The 7,526-nt window shown below is 32.2% G+C and overlaps 1 long non-coding RNA gene across 2 annotated transcripts; it reads left to right on the top strand.

Moving 5' to 3' along the window:
* The first annotated feature begins 954 nt into the window (after nt 1–954).
* On the top strand, nt 955–4,693 carry LOC146922520 (uncharacterized). 2 transcript variants are annotated; one of them, XR_015012492.1, is made up of 4 exons: nt 955–1,565; nt 1,980–2,045; nt 2,710–2,826; nt 4,095–4,693. It is a non-coding gene; the product is annotated as an uncharacterized LOC146922520 (long non-coding RNA). The 2 variants fall into 2 exon arrangements; XR_015012491.1 differs by lacking the exon at nt 4,095–4,693 and having other exon boundaries at nt 959–1,565; nt 2,710–2,865.
* Nucleotides 4,694–7,526: the final 2,833 nt, after the last annotated feature.

Raw genomic sequence — 7,526 nt, 5'->3', positions numbered from 1 at the left:
AATAAGTTGGTTTTTAAAATTAATCGTAATAAAGTTTGTTTTGCATAAATAAGTTGTTTTGAATAAGCGGTTTTTAAAAAATCATTCTAATAAGTTGTTTTGCATAAATGAACTATTTCGAATAAGCTATTTTGCATAAATAAATTGTTAAGAAAAAAATTATAATATGGGGCTTTATTAGGCCCACAAACAAATAGATTTTATAGTGGACCCAAATAATTCTTTTCACTTGGGGTGTAGAAAACAATTATGTTGGGTGTAGAAAGCAATTATGCACGGTGCATAAGGATCTCCTTATGCACCATAACTTTTGCCAAATAGGTCGGGCTAAGGTTTGCAAAAAGCTTATTAAGCGTTAAGCCGACCTATTAAACTTTTTATATATAATATATCTTACATTATTTAAAATGTTAAAGTTTTTTTCATAAACTCAAGCATTCATAACTTCGGCATATATGATATGGTTATTTAGTTGCGGGTAAGTTGTTTTCATAAACTCAAGCATTCATATGATATGGTTATCTAGTAGCAAGTATATTGGTGTGATTGGATCTTCGTAAGATTTCGTTATTTAATAGCAGACTTATTTGTATGTTTTAGGCCTTCATATGTTTTAGCCAATTTAGAGGTTGACATATAGGTGTTGCTAGACCTTAGTGTAAAATAGGCTTCTAAATAGGCATTATCGTGCCTATAAAAAGGTCGAGCCGAGACCTTCAAAATGAGTCTTTGACGGGTAATACACCGGACTCGGGCCTATAAATTTTTAAGTAGGCCGAGGCTTAAGCCTTAAAAAGCCCGGCCCAAACCTAGCCCATTTTCACCTCTAGTAAATTTTAATTTTAATTAATAAAATAAAAATTAATTAAATGATATATCATCATCATATTCGCGCGGTCCATTAACTAGTTTTTGTACAAAATAATAATTATCATACTTATTTCTAATATGAATAACATTGCTAACAAAGTGTGCCAACCCTAATCTTGATGGTTTTGGCTCCAAACAATCTTGGCCGTTAGATCTCTATTTTTATGCCTCATTATCATTTCAGCCATTCATATCTTAATGCTGCATTTATTCTCATCTAAATTGCACGGTTCACAACATTGGTTTGAAATTCAAATTTCCTTCTTAATCTGAGCCACCATCTGCATTAAGTTCTACACTTCCATATTCCAATGGTGCATTAAATGTTTGTATCAAACTAATAGGATATTTTGCTACAGGTGATCATATCTCTCTCCAAACAGAACTTTTTCTTTCTCTTTCTTTTCTCATAACCGAGTCCAAAATTTCTTCTTCTCTCTCAAAACATAGTTCCTTCTTCCTCTTCTCCATCTCCAAACTCATTTTTAGTTTTCCCTTCACAAGTTGAATCGAAGGAAATCCGTTGGGCGAGGGTGATAGATTATGGTCAGATCTTTAGTCCAGATAATTTTGTGTTTGGTCAGAATGGAGCTGAAAATATTGGGCTAAAAGGAATTATACTGAAGGCGCTGAGCTTATTGATTCTGTTCTTGATATTGTCCGAAAAGAAGCTGAAAACAGGGATTGTTTGCAGGGTATGGTTTAATTAATTTTTTTTTTTTGAGATTCTAGGGTTTTGTTTGTTGTTTTGGATTGTGTTAAGTTTTTTGATTGAACTAATAACTGTCTATTTTGTTTTTATATAGTTTTGTGGGAGATTTTGATAATAGATATGTTTCCACTGCGGTGAGAATTCCTATAGCAAGAATTATAGGCTACGTATGATTTTTGTAATGGACTTTTAGAGCGCGTTTTATGGGTTAGTTTGTGATGGGTTTGTGTTAATTTTTCCATATGTAGGATACTTTGCATGATTTGTGGTTGATTGTGAACTGGGTATGTGAATTTTTTTTCGCTTTAATGAAATGAGGTGTATATATTGTTTTGGTAGATTTGAAATCACGAGTTTTTTTATTTTTTGGTTGATGTTATTTTTCATTGTATCGTAGTTGGTTGTTGTTGATGTTGTTGAGCTTAATGGTGGAACTGAAATTCCTATTTGTCCCAGTAGAGAGGTATGTTTGGCCACTGATGTTGGTTTCTCTTTATGATTTTACATGATTTTTTTTTATCACAATGGTGCTTAAATTTTTCTATTCCCTCTCTTCAAATTGGGGATCCTTTGATTTTTTTTATCAGCCCACAACAAGTTTTGTTGTTTGATTATTCTTTGTTTAAAATTATCTCTCTTTTTTGGTGGTCTATAATGGAGGATGCATATTATGTTTATGGGACTATAATACCACTTATACCAGAAGTCTCTTCCTTGGCATATTTTGCATAGTATAGAAAATCTAATGCGAATTTACTATGATTTTGACAATAATTTTAAGTTAATTTGCTATGTCCATGACTTAAGCCATGATTTAGTTTCATTCATTTTCTTCTTAGTTATTCATTTTTTTTAAGATGCTTCTTAGTTGTAAAGAATTGGACACTAATTATGTCCATGCGTTAGAATTAGATTATATCTCTGATCTTTAAATCTGATACTTTTAACAAAGTTCCCTCATTTTAAATTAAAGGTTATGCACAACACAACTTTATGTTTGAACTGCTCTTCCAATCATGCTGATGATCTCATCGCCATTTTAACATCTCTCCAACTACTGCGTTTTGTTTTCTTTTTGACATTGTTTCGATCCATTGCCCATTGACGGAATAATTGTTTTTTTTCAGCTTAATCCAGCTCACAGAGTTCTCCTTTCCTTTGTCATCGGCGAGCTGAAGTGGAAGCTCCATGAGAGAAGACGATACAGTGCAAGACCATTGTTGGGGCTGTTTGTATAGTAACAGGTTTTTATGATTTGACTTCTGCATAAAATTGTCTTTTTAGTTGTGTAGGTAATATATATAATATTACGTCTAAGTACTTTGTTATAAATGTTCCTATTGTTCTTGAATCAAATATTGATGCGGGTAAACTCTTCTTACTTAGCCTCATTTTATATGTAATCTACTAATGATTATAAAAAATTAGTCTGGCAAACATGGACTTATGATTTAGATTGCATTAAGCTATGTAGGCTTATTTGATGCTTTTGATAGATTTTAATTTCTCATCTTACTCTTCCTCTTCTATTTTTTATTTTGTAGAATAGAAAGCAATAAGTTAATTTGAGTTATTTCTGGTCTCTGGAATGGTTACCAATACTAATGAGTTCTCTTTATTCAAATCAACGTATTTGATGCATCTGACAGATTATAATTTCTCATCTTACTCTTCCTTTTCTATTTTTCATTTTGTAGAATGGATGCTAATACTGATGGTAAAGTTAGTATTCTCCTATTTGTTTTATATACTGAATTCCTAATGATAATTAAGATAGATTGGAATATGACTATGGAGTTCCTTTGGGAAAGTTGTGAATTCCTAATGACTATGGAGTTCCTTTGGGAAAGTTGTGAATTCCTAATGAGTATATTGAACCGTATCTTATATATTCATTTATCTGAATTCCTAATGATAATTAAGATATATTGGAATATGACTATGGAGTTCCTTTGGGAAAGTTGTGGCACCGAAAACAATTAAGGGAACTTTTTGTTGTTAAGTGTTTCAAAGTTGTGTGTCTTCGGTTCAAACAAATGCTACAGTATATTCTAACAAGTGGCATGTATGTTCAAGATAAGGCTATACAATGGTGCATTTATACATAATATAGACATCATTAGAAACTTTTGAATGTCATTGAACCATACTCCTTTAGGCTTTTTATTGCCGCTAACATTTTTCAATGTCATTGATCTTTATCTCGATAAGTTTATTCTATGTTGGATGCGATGTGAAATTGATTGAAGACTTTTCTGGTGTGTTAAAAATCTATATTTACTTTGCAAATTCATTTGCTCAAGCCACCTAAAAAAAATCATCTCTAAAAGGGTGTTCTAGAAAGTTTGATGTATAGTGTAAGAAACATGTTTTGTTGCGGTCTACAATCTTATTCTCAGCTAAATTTATAATTGAATTGAATTTAAATCGTTGGCATGTATTTTATAATGCTACTATAGTCTTCTTCCAAAATATATGTTTATGGAATGTGGTTCTTTATTTTCATATCCAGATGTGTGGTTAACTATTCGGAGCTGGTTCAAGGTAATTTTTTGCATAATTTGGAGCGAGGTCGAGGTGATTTTCTGCTTAATTTTGAGCAGGTTTTCGGCATGTTGACTAATGTAGTGGAGCAGCAGTGTATCTGAATGAAGCTATGTCTACCGTCCTTGGTTCATTTTATGTATACAGGTTTTCGGAAAGTGAATTGCACTAAGTTTGAGAAGGATTAGTTTGTAAAGCTATGTCTGCTATTTTCTTATTTTCACCGTCGCCGTTTTGGTTCAATTGTATTCGTATTGTGTGTAATGTTATGTTAGTTATCAGTCAGTTATTTATTTTTTGGGTAAAATATGTTTTTCATCCCTGCAATTATAGGCCATTTGATTTTTCATCCACGAGTTTACTAATCCTCCCATTTAGCCCCTGTATTAATCATTTGAAAATTCGTCCCTCATACGGGGGCAAATTTTTGCGGGGATGAAAAGCATATTTTACCCATATTTTTTTGGGTTTGCTCTTGGTGATGTACTAAGATGTTTTGTTGTTCCCGGTTACTGAATTTAAACTTCTCCAAAGTAATTAATGAATTAGTTTTTGCTATTAATCATATTTAATAATGGCTGCTCTAATTATTTGGATTGTTGCAGTTGGTGTGTTTTCTGTTAAACAAAGTTAGGAGTAATAATAGTGTGAGAGAAACTAATTCATTTTTTGATTAATTGTGATTGACGGTTTCATGTTTCTAGCTATTTTGGTCCTCTGAGTGTTTGTAAATATATTTCACCTTTGTAATATTTATATATTGGCTAAACTCATTTTCACTTGCTTGCTTTTATTCTACTGCCAGTTCATACAACTATTCTGCTATATACGGTATTAAAAAATAATGTTGTTTCAAATATTCATCAATATATTGGCAAGTGTATTGTAACTACTACAAGCTATTGAACCGTATCTTATATATTCATTTAATTCTCATGAATAAAATATATTTGAAGACACGTGTTTGTTTTGCAATGACTATTAACAAAAGTTAAGGGCAGTCGCTTAAGCAAGTTGGCATATATCTCCTGCAATCGGTCTTCTCTCATGGCCAATTATATGTCGCGGTTTCCGGGGTAACATCAAGGAAAGGTTTGAAAATATTCATAACCAATGAAAATGGTGATTGCATTGATAACGCAACCAATGTCGTATACAAGGAAGTATTTTCTACATGCAATATAAGAATCATTTAGCTTATTTTGTAATTCACTTTATCTAACATTTTCATTAATTGTATTTTCATATTATGCTTAATTTTATTTATTACTATATGAGACTGGCTTGGAACTATTTATCAACATGTACATATATTATGTGTTATATTTTACTATGTTTTAATCCACACTATAAATGCCCATGCGTCGGCACGGGTAGAGGATCTAGTTTTAGTAATATTCGTACAATCTTGAAAACTAACATAATAACCTAATTATCATAATATTTGGAAAATTTGATCCTAATCTCGCTCCTGATGATTTTCCTCTCATATTTTCTCTTCTCCCCATATTTTTTTGGATATTCTTGTGAAGAATAACCCATACATATAATTATTATAGTTTCTCATAAAACTTTCCTCTTCTAGTAAGTCAAATGTTTCAATTTCCAATGCAATGATTACAAAAAAATTTAAAAAAGTTACCTTTTAAAGGTATTAAAAAGTGTCTGGGCACTCGTTAACATTTCCCTTTGAAAATAAAAAAACTCAAATTAAATATTGTATTCATATTTATAGAGATAGAAATATTAGTACTAAATCGGTAATAAAACTAAAAATTAAATAATAATTAGTTACAAGATCATACCCCGCAAATCGTCATAAAGTGGCGCTATCTCGTGATCATATGGACCATGTTGTGACATATCCACACGAGGTCACTGTTGTTGCTCTTGCATAGTTCTTTGCACCAACTCAGCTCCTCGGCTCTCCATTCATCTCTCCATTTCTTGATGTGATCTTAGAAGATCTTCTTGATGACTGACATATGCTGCCATAGGAGTTGCGGCTAGTATCTATAAATGATCCTGATGGACTCCTCCGATACAGTGAAGAGTTACTCCACCACCAATATTGTGGCCCTTGTTCTTCGCTCCGCTGGAGGAAGACTAACTTGCGGTTAGAATTAGTTAGAAATTGTAGAGTCCTAACTAACTTTATTGAATCATTTAGAAGGAATGCTCCCAAAAAATACCAATACAAATATACTCATTATAAACTTGAATAATCAAATAAATATTTAGAAGGATTCTTTGCACACTTATTTCACAGTACGTAGTAAATAAATTTCAAACGAATTTGTTCAATTTGATAAATGCCTAAATCATTTAACCCAAAAAAATTTGACCAAGGCAATGCAGTTAGAATTAGTTAGAAATTGTAGAGTCCTACCATAACTGTATTGAATTATTTAGAAGGAATGCTCCAAAAAAACCAATAAATACATGTTGGAACAAAATGTGTTTTACATTACCCTTTAGAGTTTTGATGATAACAAGGTATTAAAAAATTGTCAATTGGATATGCTAATATTTGTTCAAGTGTACAAGACCATAGACAAAAATTTGGTATCTTTATTAGGTTACGGAAGAACAAAAGAGAGCTATGGAATCAACAAAAAGGAAGCTTGAAGCATACGAAATCAAAGTCCTCTGAAGTGATGTGATGACGTCATCGAAGCAAGTTCATCGAAGCACCTCATCGAAGCTTAATATCACCGAAGCTGAAGTTTATCGGAAGATGAGAGACTTAAAGCTTCAAAGGCTGTTCAAAGGATTTAATTTCACATAGCATTGCGAGAAGACCGGAAGAGTGAAGCAACGGCTATTTTGAAAGGATTGGAAGGCATTGGATGCTTGTTCTTTTAAGAGAATTAACAAAGTACAATTGTACGAAGTGTACAACCACTACCTCCGGTACTTTGTTTTTGTCTCTTCTACACGACAAGAAAAACGGCTATGCCTGCAACGATGTTCCTTCAAACTTGGAATGAATTTGAAATTGATCCTTCATAAGACAATAACCATATCGGAAAAAAGATCATTGGTGATTGATCAAAGCTTCAAACGACTCTTTTTTGATGTGCGACAATTTCACAACGTCTCTTTCACACCTCTATATAAAGGAGTGAAGACTTAGAGAATAAGAAGGACTTAACAACAATTTACAAATGCCAAAACTACTGTCAAAAATTGTTACTGCATCAAAAGTTCACTTAGAATTTCTTAACAACTTTCATATCTTAGAAATTATAGAGTCTTAAGAGTACGTATACGATTTGTATTGTGAACACCAGCTTGATTGTATATCAAGTGTTCAGCCTCAAACAATTTTCTTTGTAATTCGTTTGAATAAAAGTCTCTTGCGGTTGTGCTTGAGCATAGGAAGTCTCTTGATTGTGTT

This window comes from Medicago sativa, chromosome 5 (genome assembly GCF_051527215.1).
Source record: "Medicago sativa cultivar Bolivia chromosome 5, Bolivia_mono, whole genome shotgun sequence".
NCBI lineage: Eukaryota > Viridiplantae > Streptophyta > Magnoliopsida > Fabales > Fabaceae > Medicago > Medicago sativa.
Note: the sequence above shows the minus strand (reverse complement) of the source record. Positions and strands in the feature narration are given on the sequence as shown.